This window comes from Microcebus murinus, chromosome 12, assembly GCF_040939455.1.
Source record: "Microcebus murinus isolate Inina chromosome 12, M.murinus_Inina_mat1.0, whole genome shotgun sequence".
NCBI lineage: Eukaryota > Metazoa > Chordata > Mammalia > Primates > Cheirogaleidae > Microcebus > Microcebus murinus.
Window position 1 is genome coordinate 71,178,160 of NC_134115.1, and position 16,098 is coordinate 71,194,257.

General features: G+C 40.2%; 1 protein-coding gene across 1 annotated transcript in view; it reads left to right on the forward strand.

Annotated features, from left to right (window-relative positions):
* Positions 1–16,098, forward strand: part of PALM2AKAP2 (PALM2 and AKAP2 fusion) — a 428,813-nt gene that overhangs the window by 51,617 nt on the left and 361,098 nt on the right. The gene's annotated exons all lie outside the window — the stretch shown is intronic.

Below are 16,098 nucleotides of genomic sequence, written 5' to 3' on the forward strand. Positions count from 1 at the left end.
TCCAAAATAAACATGACAGCTACTCAAGGTAACACTCCTTTATATTTTTATCCTTTAGTTCTTGTGGAAAAAAAAATCCAGAACAAATGGAAGGAACAAATTTGATAGGAGCGAGGTCATAAATTCCATTGATGACACGCTGGTTCTGAGGTACCTGTGGAACATCCCAATGCAGATATTAAGGTGAGAGGCAGATACCCAGATCTGGAAGTCATGAGGGAATTCCAGGACGGAGTGAGTTTGGGAAGTCATTGGCCCACATCGATGAGGGTTGAAGCCATAGTTGAGCTTTCTCTGAGAGAGAGAAAAGGAGAAGAAGCCAAGGACAGCACTCAGGGGAACACTAATAATTAAGGGCCTGGCAAAGAGAGGAGCTGGCAAAATCTATAGGGTTCATTTGAAACTACTTACAAAGTGATTTAATGTCATTTCATAAGTGAAAAACATAAGACAAATTGATATCCACGTACACCAGTATGATTTGTGTTAGGTAATGATATACATAAATACAGGCAAGGGAATACACATGTGATGGATTTGTTCATACATTCACTCATTCACAGTGAATGCATTTATTCTTCCAACCAGTGTTTATGGAGTGCCTACTATGCCCCTGGAATTAGTCTAACCACTGGGGACAGACCAGAGAGCAAAACAGGTCCAGCCCCTTCCTAGTGTTTTCCTGTGGCACACACCACACCACATGGCACACACACACACACACCACCAAATACTTTAGTGCATGCTCCCCAAGAGGTCGAGCAGATTGTAGACAGTCTCTGTATTTTTTTTTTAACCTGGCAAGAATCCTTTCTCATCCTAAAGGATTGCCTGTCATCACCACCAACACGTAGCTTTCGCTCTGTTGTTGTGTTTGTCTTTTATTCACTTAAAAGGTTAACTGGATGGTTGAGTTATAGGATTCTAGCCAAAGTATGCTCCATGTAGAGGAGTTCCCAGCTAATCGGTAAGCTGAGCTGAGCTGGCATCTGTCTCCCATTACTACGGAGCTGGGCACCGGCAGGCTGAACTCGCTGCACTGGCCGATGGGACCTTGGTCTCCTCTCACACGCCACTGCTGGGTGTCGGGGAGCAGCGGAGGTCATGGTTCAAATCTGAGATGGTGGGTTCTGAGGACAGAGCCTGCAAGGGATCACTTTCTGTTGGAAGCTGTTTTTTTTAAATTTATTGTCAGAATATTCCAACTCCAGGCCTTCCAATTGCAAGGAAAGTGAAGGCAAATCTACACTCTCTCTTTCCACCTTTTTATTTCACCCAGATTAATATTGTTGTTAAAATTTTCTTGGATAATTAGGAGATTAGAGATTTTCTTTATTCGGGGGCCAACGTGTTTTGGGTTTTCATTTGCTTATTAGCCAACCCCATATCTAGAATCTTCTATTTCTATCAATATCTATGTGATGGTGCCTTTCGTCTCTCTGTTTCTTCAAAGTAATTCTCATCCATGAAGCCCTTAGCCCTTCTTTCCCCATTGTCTAGTTGAGGCAGAGTGGAAGGAAGCCTGTATAGTATGGACATGGGAAAGTAGATAGCCTATGAGTGGGAAAATACTCCATTACACCCAAGTGTTGGCTGTCCCAGTCCTTTTTATTAATGAATTTGGAGTAACCTTAGACTCTTTTCTCTTTCATCATCTGTCATATTTAATTAGTTATATATGAAGTTGGTTTCTTAAAATATTGTATGTACATGCATGCTTTGGCCAATAACTTTCAATGTATCCCTATTACAGATTGGAATCCAAATTTATTAGCCTATACTTTGGCCTAGCCATGGTTGCTTTTAGTAATTTATCTGACAAATAGAGTCACACACATGCAAAATGACCTATTTGCAAAATTATTTATTGTAGCATTGTTTGTAATAGCAAAACATGGGAAGTGAATTTAATATTAATTAATTTGGGATTGATTAAATGAATTATGATTCAGCCACACAGTGGATTACTGTGCAGCTGTTAGAAAGGAAATTCTTCCTATAACAATGCTAATGATCTCTAAACTATAATGTAAAATGAAAAAAGTTAGCATTTGTGAAAAAAGGACACACATGCACAACACACATGCACATTCTATTTCTTGTATATGAATAGGATATCCTTGGAAACAAATGTGAAACATCAGTTTCCTCTGCAGTGGGGAGTTGGGTGACGAGGGAATAGGGATAGGAGGGAGACTTCTCACTACAACCTACTGTGGACTTTTTGAGCCATGTGAACTATCACAAATAAATATACAAATAAATACATTTTAAATTTTAAAATCCTTCATCAGGCATTTGAGAGCCCTCACAATCTTCCCTTGATGACATTTTCAAGCATATTTCCATTTTTCTTTGCACAAGCTCTCTATTCTGTCTACCGAACACCTCCTATCTCATGTATGGTTCCATCTAAATCCCTTCGAAGTCAAATTGCCAGGTTCCAATTCCAATTTCACCCAACCCACATCTTCTGGGACTTCAGTGAAAACAATGTGCCTCCAGCCACATGCTATTCTCTCAACTCTGGATTCCCCAGGTGTGTAACGTGTGTTAGGACAATATCCTTTCCTCCCTTCTCTTCCTTCCATCAGCAGGACCTGACTTAAAGGAGGAAAGTGAAGTGCTATAGCAAAACTTGTGGTATAAGTGGTGGCCCCAACCCAAATCCTGGTGTAGACACCTGCCCGTGGCAGCTCTGCCTTCCTGGAGAGAAAAAAAAATGCCAGTGCCAGACCTCTCCTGACCATAGACTAATGCCACCTTTCCCCCTAAGATGACATGTGTGGAAGGCTGTTGCCCTGCAGGGTGACGTTCCTTAGTCCCTAGAAAGGAGTGCCCATCTTGCCCAACACTAGGTCTCTGCAGCCTCCAAGTGGAGTATTACTTAGCATTTGTATACTTGTGGTTTGATGTTCTTTTAGAATCTGCCTTGGCCCATTTCCAGTTAATGTCATATTTTGTGACTCTGAGATGTTTTTCAGCAGGTCTGCAGTGATGCTAATTTTGTAAGGTCTGGATCCCAGAGAACTTTCCCGGTGCAGGAATTTTATGATCTCCACATTGGACTTTGCCTCTAAGATGGCAAAACTCTATATATTCCTTGGTCCATCAAAACAGCACCAGATACAAGGTGATGTTTGGATGATGAAGATATAGTGAGAGCTAACAAATATTTAAGTGCTCACTCTGTGCCAGACACTGGTCCAAGCACTCACCATGCATTAACTCACCTAATCCTCACAACAGCCCTATGTGGTAGGTAATATTAGCATCCCTATTTTACAAAAACTGAGACCCATGGAGGTCAAGTTACTTGCCCAAGGTCACACAGCTACTCAGTGGAGAATCAGGATTTGAAGCCAGATAATCCATCTCCCGAGCTGTTAAACACCATGCATGCTATGACAAATGCCTTGCAAGCTGTTAACAATACGATGACTTTCTTGGAATGATTTTTCTGTCTCCATCAAAGAATTCCCTCTGTTGGGCCACTCACTTTTAACTTGTGTGTCCAAGACCTCACATAGCTTATAAATGGTAGGACCAAGGTTGGAAACTAGGTAGTCTGCATTCGGAGGCTGAGTACATGGTCAAATGCCATACTGCCTCTCTGGAGTGAGAATGGGACAGCAGTCTCGACCCAAATCCCAACATCGAGCTTAAGTGAAGCAGGCTGTTCATGGAGCACAACATGCTTTCTGGTAAGCACTTTGGTGGTCAGAAAGGCCTGCTTTGGCTCCTTCCTCTTGAAGGACCACACCTAAAAGAGACCAATCCAGACCCCACCAGCCTTCACAAGAAGGGCATCCCGGTAAGAGTGGGGACTGTGGTTTCTCCACATAGGTATATTGATTCCCCCAGCTATGGACTGAGTGTTCGTGTGTCCCCCACCAATTCATATGTCGAAATCTAACCCCCAAGGTGGTGTGTTAGGAGGTGGGGGCCCATAGGACATAATCAGATCATGAGGGTGGAGCCCTCAAGAATGGGATTAGGACTCTTATAAAAAGACAGAGAGTTTGTTTCCCCTCTCTCTCTGCTCTCTGCTGCGTGAGGATACAAGAAGACGATGGCCATCTGCAAATTAGGAACAATGACCTACCCAGACACCAGATCTACTGGCATCTTGAGTTTGGACTTTTTGGCTTCCAGAACTGAGAAATAACTTTTTCACTTAAGACACCCAGTCTGTGGTATATTTGTTATATCAGTCTGATCTAATATATCCCTCTTCCTAAGGCTTCATCCCTATAAATGTGGCCCAGCCAGTGACCTCAAACTAGATATATCTGCAGCAACCCTTTTCTTAAGTGTGGGTGTAGGGTCTTATCCTTGATTCTAGGTCTTTTTGGGAAGGGAGAGAGAAGGAATAGGGTGGAAAGAGATGACAGATCTCTCAAGCTTCTTTACTGTCTGCTAAAACCCCATCTCCCCAGGCAGCCATGTCTACCCACTCAGCCACAGGGATCTCCTCCCCTGAGCTCCTGTAAGTCTAACTGTGACTGCCAGTACCACTGTTCAGAGCCTACCTTGTGTGGCTGTTTACCTTGACATGTATGATCATGCTGTGCCCACCTATCAACTCAATACATTTATGCCTTTAGCAAATATTTACTGAACAACACTTTGCTACCATGCCACCAGTTAGCAGAGTCAATCAAGACCCCATTCCTGCCTGCAAGGAACTCATGGACAAATTAAGTAACAATTGTACTTGGAAAATGTCCTCTTCTGAGATCAGTGGGACATGGAGGAGAGACCTCTGAGCTCTGCATGGGGGAGCAGAGTGAGCTGCTAAGAGGATACTGTCTTTGACATGAGTCAGGGGGATATAAAAAAAGTTTTTCAGAGAAACAAATGGAAAAAGAACAAGAAAAAAAAAACATCCAACAGGAAGTTGTTTCAGGAGAATTCCTGTTAATTCCGTATAGCTGAAGTACACAGCACCTGCAAAGAAGCAAAGGTGATGGGGATGGATCTGCAGGCATGGGCCAAAACACAGCACAAATTCCTCTTGGAGTGCAGGCTCATTAATGTCAGAGATTTTTGTCTGTTTATTGATGGATCCCTGGTGTTTCACAGTGCCTAGCTCAGAGGAGGTGCCAAGTACAGGCAGTCCCCCGGTTACAGACAACCTGACTTACAGCATTATGTAGTTATGAACAGGCTCCCCACAAGGATAATTTATAATTAAATAACTAAATTAATAATTTGGGAACTAGTTTCTTCCATGCATGTAAACAAACCTGCATGGCGTACGCGGTTCATTGGCGCAGTGTCTTTACGCTAGTGGCTGGTCTCGTAGATAGAGAAGCAGCCAATAGAAACACAAGAACGTGAACAATCAGAAGATCCATAGTCAAGAAAGTTGACAATGAAAGAATTAGCTGAAGCCTTTTGTCTCATTGAAGCAGGATTTGCTAAGCTTGAGGAGCAAGATCCTAATATTGAGAGATTTACAAAGGTTTACCATGCAATTAGTGAGAACATCAGCTGCTACAAGGCCATTTATGATGGAAAAAAGAAAAAGGCTGTGCAAACAACCTTGGATACCTTTTTCAAGAAACCGATTTCAGTGGTAAGCTCCCCCCCTCCAGCAATAGAATCGAATTCTGATTCTCCAGCACCTGTTCCATCCTCTCGGGCACCATCTCCATCATCAACTTCTGATTAATGTCAGCTACCTTCTTGCCTCAAAAATGCCTCTTTTTAGTAAGCAAGACATTGATGCAACATTGAGTGTTAACCTTTATATTCCTTTTTGAAGTTTGTCCTATCTCCTATCTAAACTTTGTATGAGTTTGCTTTTATGTTCTGTTTGTTAGAATTAAATGAAAGAACACAATAGTTTCTGTAACATTATTACAGCAGAGGGGCATTAGTATTATTACAGTATTATATTGTATTATTATTACCACATATGAGCCATTATAATATTGTTATTATTATTGTTATTCTATTCCCACTGTTCATCCAAGTTACATACAAATCTGACCCAAAGACATTCTCAGGAACTTATCTTGTTGGTAACCTGGGGACCACCTATACATATTTGTTGTGTAGGAAAACAAATCAATGTAGGAAATGGATTAATGAATGTATGTAAGGCCCAGAAGTTTAAACTTTGTCCTGAAAGGGTTATTGAAGGAATTTAGGCAGCTCAATGACATGGTCAGATATCCATTTTGGATAAGCACTTAATCAACTGAAAAACAAATAAAAGTCATAAAAGGGCTCAATGTGAAGGCTTAAATAAACGTCATTGATTTATACATATATGTAACTTCTTGAAATAAGATAAATAGCAATACAATTTAAAATACCAAATATAATAGGAATGTGCAAGATATACATCTCTCAAAAAACTATAAGACTTCATAGAAGAGTAAAAGCAAGAAGACTTGGCTAAATAAAGAGAAACATCATATTCTTAGGCAGCAAGGCTCATATTGTAAAGATGTCATGCTTCCCTAAAATAATATATAAATTTAATACAGTTTCAATTAAAATCCCAGTGGGATTTTGTGGTGCTTGATGAATAGCTTTTAAAATTCATTTGTATGTATAAATGAATGAGGACAGCCAAGAAAAATTTGAAAAAAACCAAGAAAAATGAGAAGGGAACTTACTTAACCAGATCAAAAGACACTAAATAAATCTATGGTAAGTAAAACAGTATGGTACTGGAGCAGGAACACATAGAAAAATAGAATAAAATATCTAAAAACAACTCTTTGTATAGTTAGCAGATGATGATAGCTATAACATTTATTTAGTGTTTACATTTACGTAGTGCTCACTACATATCTGGCACTGTTCTAAGCAGTTGTGTTACTCATTTAATTCTCATAAAACCCTCAAGTTAGTCCTATTATAATCCCCATTTTACGTATGACAAAGCACATGTAGATTATACTTCAAGCCTATGGTTTCAGAGCGGGTGAGTGGCATCCAGGCTGTCTGACTCAAAAGTCTTCATTTATAATCACAATAAAATGACCTTTCTGCAGATAAAAACCAGAAGATTTAAAATGTAAAAGACTGAAAAATTTAACTATACAAATATTTAAAGCATCTATCATAAAAAAATATGTTAAATGAAAAACTAGATAAATATTTGCAGAATATATGATAGCAAAGGATTACTATCCTTAATATATAATGAGTTCTTACAAATCAATAAAATATGAACACCTCAATAGAAAAAGTAAGACATCAATATGAACAAGCCAATTCATAGAAGAAGAAATGCAAATGGACAATAAATGCGTAAGGTGCTCAAACTCAATAATAGTCAAAGAATGAAAATTAAAATGAGATATCATTTTTCTCCTATCAGAATGGTGAAGAGTGATAGGATTTATAAATGCCCAAGGGAAGAACATGTTGGCGGGAACAATGTCAACCCAAGTGATCTTGGGGCTTGAGGCAAAAGGAAAAATCAGCAATCTGCTTTTGTTTAAAATTTTGATATTGTGTTCATCATGGACTTTTCTTGCATTAATTTGGATTTTAAAATATTGTATTAAAATATTATTTGTCTTGATTACTGAGTTTTTTGATGTCTTCTTAAATCTTATGCCCAAAGCAAAGTGCCTCACTTGCCTCATCCTAGTCCCAACCATGAATGGCTAAATAAATTGCTGTGACTTTTGAAGATGGGCTGCAAATATAAATCAAAATGTTAGATGTACTTAGCCACTAATATAGCAATTCTTTTCCTAGGAATTTAATGTAAAGGAATAACTGGGCAGGTGCACAGAGATAAAGGTATGGGGATGCTCATTGTAGCACAATTTATGAGAAAAAATTGTAAGCAATCTAACTGACCATTGGTAGGGAATTGGTTAAAGTATGGTATATGTGTACAATGGTATCCTATACAGCCATTAAAAAGGATGACATAGAATTGCACATATTAAAGGAAAAGATATCCAATTTGCATTAAAGAGTGAGTAAAAAAGCACGAGTGCATAGAATTGTATGTATATAATAATCCCAATTATGTAGCACACACACACACTAAAATTGTCTCAAGAAGTATTGTAAGTCTTAATTGGAGTGACATGAAAAAATAGCAAAGGGAAGGTCACATTTCACAAAATATTTTCATGGTACTTTATTTTCTCTTACAAAACTCTCTTTATGATAACTTACCTCCTCCTAATTCTCTGACGTACTCCATTTTCCCCATGGTAGCAGGCAGTGCCTCAGATGCCAGCGATGAATCTGTCCCCCCCCCCAGGTCCCCAGGTCATCAATTCTGTAGTTCTGCCCATGGCCCACGAGGCCTGGTCCCTTTAACACATTAGCCTTCTTACCGAAGAAGCAAGTATAACAGACATTTGTTTTTGTTGGGAAACTCCTCGGCTCACCAGTCTGCCTCCCCCTTGAGAAGCCAGATTGTTGTTATTCCAGCCTCCTTTTCTGCTGGAGCTCAGACGTGTGACCTGGCTCGGTCAGTCCGCTGCCCCCACCCCAGACTTGGAATCAGAAGCCAGTGATTGACAGCAGCAGATGCCACACAGAAGCCAGTCTGGCCATGGTGGTGACAAAAGCAGCAATGGCAGGGCTCCCTGTGGCGGCACCCAGCGCCCAGTGCCTGAGGGGTCAGCAGAGCAGGCTGCTGCACTGAGTCCAGTGATGGGCTGTCGTATCCCCTCCAGACCAGCTCTGCAGCATGATTGTGACTTGTCTCTGGCCATGCAGGCTCCAAGCCAAGCCTGGGTTGTTGACCATTCCAGAGATTCTACGAGTGACTTCATAGTCTCTAATCCCTTTCCTGCTTAAATTAGCTAAGTTTGCTTTCCATTGTTTGCAGCTAAGAATCCTGACTAATGCACATTTATTTTTGGTACATGCATGTACATATCTATCTATCTATCTATCTATCTATCTATCTATCTATCTATCTATCTATTTATGAAATCTAATTTTAATACCTATTATTGCACACTATCCCAAAGTAAAGCAAGCTTATAGGTAAAGTGATGCCAATATCCTTGGGGCAGCTTCATTTATCTAGAGCTGTGTAGTCCAATATAGTAGCTACTAGGCACACATGGCTATTTATAGTTAAATTAATTAAAAGTAAATAAAATAAAAAATTCAGTTTCTCAGTAACACTAGCCACATTTTACGTGTTCAATAGCCACATGTGGCTAGTGGGTACCATATTAGACAGTGAAAGAACATTTTCATTATTGCAGAAAATTCTGTTGAATAGCACAATCTAGAGGGATCTTGAGATCTCCCCAGCTCACCTCACTGAACCATAACAGAAAGTAGACAACCACTTTGGGATATATTCATTGCACTCTGACCGTATCACAAAAATTTAATGTCAACAGACAAGTAATCTTGTTAACTAGACCAGGGTGTGTTTCACTTCACTATTTAAATTGTTCTTGCTTTCTTGCTCTCCACCTTCCAACCTCCCATTCTCCCTCTCTTTGCCAGCTCCATTTTGGTGAATTTGTCCAAGTTACTTGGGCATATGCTGTTAAGTCTCTGTCTTAGTATATACCCCACCAACTTTATGAGATTGTTATGAGCATAATAATGTAATTCAGAAGGGGATTTCATGTTCATGGTTGGTCTGAAATAATCCCTGGGATTAGATGATTCTAGCCACCTGACTTTGAGCAAATCACTCAACCTTCTTGGATTTCGGTTTCCTCACCAGTCAGTTGAAGAAGTTAAATGAGATCATTTCTAAGTTCTCTTCTGTTACCAACTTTCAAAAATTCTAATATCCCATACAGAACTCCAAAGACTTTATTTATAATTTCTTCAGAGGAACTGAGAATAGGGTTCTGATGCTGGTAGGCAATGGCCAGGGAGGTAGAGATTGTAATAAACAAGAATGAGTCTTTATTTAAGATTTGATGGCAGCAAAGCTTAGAATGGAAAAGGCAGAATAACGAAGTGAAAAGCTGAAGACTACCACCTCTTTCTCTCAAATTATTCAGTGGTCATATATTTATTGTGTTGTAGTTAATGTTTAAATGTTCAGAAGCAACTTGCAAATAAGTCAAGTTTTAAATCTGCACTTTATTTTTGAGTGGCCAGCTTCATTCTTGGCAACTCATTCTTTGCCATGGGAACACAGTTTACCTGAAAACAATTAGATTGTCGTTCTATAACAAATAACTGTGTTCTTTTAAAACATTCAAACACATATTTCAAAGTCACCTCTTTAGTGCAGCCACCAGGTCCATCCCAGAGAAAGACTGCATGAGAAAGAGCAAAGGGCTTTCTATTCAGGAGTTCAAATATACAAGATAGTGTTAACCTCTCTCTGTTGAGTCTCGTGCCTCTGCATGTTATCAGATTAAAACGTTAGGCCACAGTTTCTTGAGAAGCAAGGGTATTTTAGGTGAGAGAGCGTTAAGCCCTTGCAGATTTGATAGCTTGGAATATCTTTTTAAAACTTTCTATCGGGAAAATGGACCTTCCTTATTATTTGTAGGGAATTGTGTTATGACAGCAGCAACAACGATACTGTCCCTTAAGCATTTTCTCTGTGCTAAGCATTTTCTGTGCATTATAGCATTTTATGCATTTGGAAACAGAGGCACAGAGACGTTTGGCAGCCTGTCTTGGCTTATACTTCATAGGTAATGAATGGGGTAAAGTTGAGAGAATTGGATGCTTGGAGCTGCTGCAACCATCTTGCTACCACATGCAGATGGAAAATGACACAACACACAGAAGGAAGAGGTGGAAGAAGTGAGCTGAGAAAAATCTTGTCCTGATGGCAGCAATTGAGCCCTAAAATCAGTTGTGTCTGCAGCCAGCTCTACCCTGTACTCTGAAGCTTTGAGGGGTCAGTTCTTTCACACGTACCTGTAAGAATTTTACTTGACATGAACTTATTTAAATTAATGCTACCAATGCAAACATATATAACCTTATCCAAAGAATAAATTTTAATTCAGGAATATGTAGAAAAATAATTCAATTATAATTTCTCCTGGCTAAGGCCAGTGAAAACCACATCACCCCCAATGTGACTTCTCAGAGCTGGCTGGACATGGAGGTTTATGTGTCAGACTCACCCCTATCTCCTCATTCTGAAACCTAAGCCCCGAATTGCACTGCCCCGAATGTGGCATTTCACTGAAACATCCTGTAGATATTTTAGGTATTTGCACAGGGAATTTTTTGACCTTTGAATAATATATGTGCTGAGAAAGGTCTTGGGATATTTTAACAACATGTTAAACTGAGATAGTCCTGAAGGGGTTTATTTTGGTCACTGTTGGCTGCTACTTTTTTTTCAAATCCTGTTGGAATTTTTAGTTTCTACGAAGACACTTTCAAGATTTTTTTTACTCAGCATATTTCATGCTATTTAATGGTCCCTTTTTCAAAGGTGACAGGCAGTCAGTTGATAAGCTCTCCAGAGAGTGACCCCCTGATAAGGCCTTCCCCCCACTAGCGTGCTGGATGCATCACTGCTGACCGGATGTGGCCCCCTGGACTTCCGGTAGCCACTTCCAACTTAACATGTCCCACACTGGGTGCTGGGTTCTTAAAATGGATGCATGATCTTCCAACATTTAACAACACTGCTTAATTCTTTGAAAACATAAATGCAGGTGATCATAAGCATAGACAGGCCAGTCTCTAGCCAAAGGCATCATCAGGACTGAATCTCTTCCACAGGCAGTTTTCGGTTGAGGAAATAAATACGTTCAAACCTATTTCATCAGCAGAAAAAACCAGAAGTAATTCCGTCAGTGCAGTATGACAGAGCACAGCTTAAACTGGGGATTAATTAAAAATGTGTGCATTTAAACTATTCTACCCAAAACACAAAGCAACAGATTCTCCCAGAATTTAAGGTAGCACCTAGGCTCGGGTTGGCATCTTTGGAGGACCTGTTAACCTTTCCGTGCAATTAGGCTGCCAGGAAATTAATTTCTGCCCCAGAGGACCTTTTGTTTCCTAAAAAAGAGGAACTTGCATTGTGGAAGTTTGTGGGTGAGAATGCAATGAGTTGGTCCTAAATTATATTAAGCTTGATTTTCTTCTAAATGATTAAAAGAGCGTGGACTGTACCTGTCTTGCTCATTGCTGAGTTCCTAGAATCTATCACATTGATTGCATGCAGAAGGCATTTAATAATTATTTCTTGAATGAATAAATGTACTAAAGTGGTGAGCAAATGCCTTGACGAGATAGAAGCCACCTTGCGGAGGAGACTCTTGGAACTAGGTGTTAAAAAATGAGTAGGAGCTCTCTTGGTGAAAGGAGGGAGGAGGGGCAGGAGGAAAAGAATTACAGTCAAAGGAAACAGAATGTACCAAGGAATGGAGACATGGATTTTAAGCTTCTAGCAATCCATATCCATGAGTGAAATCTTGCACACAGTAACAAATGACAAACCTTCACAATAAAAGTGCAAATGAAATCCCAATTCATAAATGTCCCTGCTGTGAACATGGGCCAGAAGTTGGACTTTAGCCACAACACAAGCATTATATTAGGCCAATTACTTTTGTGAGGTGATGAATCATTTCTACAAGTTGGCAGGTTCCTCCCTGCTGGGTTTATAAGGCTATTGCATAATGTCGACTTATTCTAGAATGTTACCTGGGGCTGCCTCGCTAAGAGTGCTAATGACTAAAGGATTGGTCAGGAGAATGCATGAACCTTCTGTGTTTGATAAAGTGGGAATTCTTCTGCAATTGGTCTCTGGCTAACTGCTGCCTTTTGGCCAATAGTGTACTTCTGGGACTTTGGATTTGGCTTAAGAAACCTGAGACAATTTTTAGAAAACACTGCATTTTAGAAATCTTTAAACACATTTACCTCCTTCTCTGGAGTGACTATATGCTTAGGGAAGAAGAGTCCTTAAGGACTAATAATCACCCTTTCTGCTGCCCAGTGGGATGCTTCACACTAGAGAATGGGGATTCAATCATCTTCAAAGGTGTTAGACTCCTGGGCTCACCAGATTATATGCCCTACTCATGCAAGGGGGGTATGTCTGCACTCATTTGCCAATGGAAAAAACAGTGAAAAGTAATATCCTTTATACTAATTAACAAACCATCCAGTGCAGATTTAGATAGCCATTCTGGAAGTGCTTGCCTCTGCTTTTCAATGAGGGACTGTCAAATGCGAACCAACCATCCTGGAGTGTGGATTTCTTATTAGGTCATACAGATGTTAACTAATTACACCTAGAGTGTATATTGAAGTTAACTCATATGCATATATACATACAGATATGCCTTGTTTTTGCTGACCTATTTTAAAGTAATTAGAGGGGAAATTGTGTCTTAATGCTTGATTTTTTCCTAATGGTCCCATTTATACCTCTACTGGCAATTGATAAGGGAATCAATAAGGCTACATGAATGAACCAACCTATGCTGGACCTCTTTTCTCTCTTTTCTGAGTCAAATGATGTGGTTCTCAAATGTCTTGGAATAGCTTAGTTTTCAGCAAATTTATCCTTTATCATATGTATCATAACTTCTCACTCTTCCAAAAATAAAGACAAATAAATTTAAGAAAAAAATTATTTATGGCTTCAATACCCAATCCTCTTTTTGAATTCAGTAAAAAGAATGGTGAACAACAATGTTTAAATTAAAGCAAAATTGTAAATTAGAATATGCTTTTCTTTGTATAATCTAATTGTCTTTTACTCCAGTGGACCTCAAGTGTGAGTTATGTTACATCTAATTTATTACCAATACTATTATTGTTGATAGTATTATTTATTGATTATAAATAATAAATAATTTATTAGTGAACAGTAGTATTTATTAAATACTGAAGATTATAAAAAAATTAATAATATAAACTAGATTAGATTAAACATGTAATACTCTTATACCTGTTCTCAGGTGAGGAAAAGGTGGACTTAACATCCGCGGTGCAGGTTAATACTCATATGTGTGGCATGTGTGTCAGGGGAGCAGAGAGGGTAAGATCTCTGTCTAGTTTGGGCCTGAGATGCTAAAGTATGAGATGACCTTGGCCTTGATTCTCCCTCCAGCCACAGAACTGGATGGGGACTGTGGGTGGTGCCATGAATAATGTCCTGATCATGTGTCCAGCCAGGTCTGTCATTTGGGAAGCCTGACACCTTAGTGCCTTCAGTTAGGAGCCACTTTGGCAAAAAGGACAATGAGAAAGACCCCAGTGAGACTTGTATTCCTCAAAGCAAGTTCAAGTTACCTGCTGCATTATGTGCAGGGCTGAAAATTGTGCAAAGATCAGTGAAAATGAAAGGCGTTACACATAAGAACAGCGCTCCTTCCATGTGTACCCTGCTCTGTGGTTTCCCCAATCTCTTGACACTTTGCCTGGCAAGGTAGGGTGCTGTGATGGGAACAGCACCAGCATTAGAGTCAAACAGCCCAGTTGTGTGGCCCTGAGCATCTCAACCCCACAGTGTCCTCGCTGCGTCCCCACGTGTTCATTGTCTATAATAACATCTCCATGACAAGGTTTCTGTGATGATTAATGAGATACCTTTGGGGGGAAAATAGCTTTTATTAATAGTTGATTGCTTTCACCTAAGCAGAGTGGATGATGGTAGTTGGAGGACTTTTTGTTTGCTTATCAGATTGATGAGTTAGGATAGAGCTAAATTGCTTCCACTCATTGATTCAACAAATAAGCATTTGGGATGTGAGTGAATAAGGCAGACAAAGACCCTGATTGTACAGGGGAGGCAGATAATAAAGAAACAATCAAGTAGAAACACAATATAATGTGGATAATGATGAGTGCTAGGGAGACAAAGAAGGCCAGAGGAGGGCTTAGAGAATGGCTGGAGTGGGAAGGGTGGCAGGGGGAAGGTGTCCATCTCAGGATGCTCAGAGAAGGCCTCTCTCTGAGTCACTGGAGCAGGGCATGCAAAACCCAGTGTTCAAGCGGGTTCCAGGCAGAGGGTGCTGTGGTGCAAAGACCCTGCCATGGGAACGGGCTGGGTCTGTTTGACAAATCCCTGGGGGAGATCAATGGACCAGGAGCAGAGTGAGGGATGTTGTAGGAGGTGAGCTCTGAGAGCAAGGTGGGGCCCAGGTCATGTTGGGAGGCTGGAGCAGGAGTTCAGATTTTATCCTAAGTTGGAGGAGAAGCTGTTGGGGAGGTTTGAAAAGAATGCTCCTATTGATGTGTATAAGAACAGGAGAGGGATTTAGGGGACTGGAAGGGAAGAGGGAGCTGGAGGAAGTAGAGTGATTTCAATGTATCCTGGAAAAGGGTTGAGGAGAAACCTAGCACCTACCTTATCCTCCCACTGACTTGGCCAAAGAGGGCCACTGAGGAGAATAGAAATGGCCAAAGAACACTTGTTAGGTTGTTCAGAGTATGGTGTGTGATGAGAGCTCTCACCTCCATCTCTCCTACAGCAACTTCATGAAACCCGACACTAGTCAACAATACTTTAGGGTGAACAGATCCCGGATAGTGGGTGGGAAGAAGTGATGTGCTGGGCTTAGTGGTTAAGGGGATGAGCACAGAGACACCAGTGGAAACACCCTAGCATGGTGCAAAGCAGAAACTCATGAAGTGTGCTTTCTTCCTCCTTCCCTAGACCTTGCTTTGTTTTCAGTAATTGTATAGGACCATTTCCTCTTTTGTGGAGTGACATTGAATCAGCCTGAGTGCTGTCCAAGGCTAACAGTTTATCTCCCAGACAAGGGAACTCACTATATGTAATTTTTTTCTTAATTTTAATTGCAGCATTTAATATAATCATTTGGGGGATCAACCTGGAAATCATCAGGGATTCTTTTCTCTTTTTACTGCTACCATGGATGGCAATTGTGCAACAGAAGTTGGAGAAAGATTTTTGTTTTTAATGTTGCAATAGCAGGAAATAGAAGATGCCTGTTATCGGCCACTTGGTCAAAATCACAATTTCTCTTGCACCACAAAAGGCTTGCAGGAGACTGGAATATGGTTCCAGGTAGCCCAACTATGCATCCAATGACAAATGCACCATTGTGTACGGGGAGGTGCAGCCATGTTTGAGTAATTAAGATTAAATTGAGATTAAAGAACATCTGAAACAGATTCTAGATAATTTAACCTTGACTTAAAATGAGACCAAGGGCGAGACCA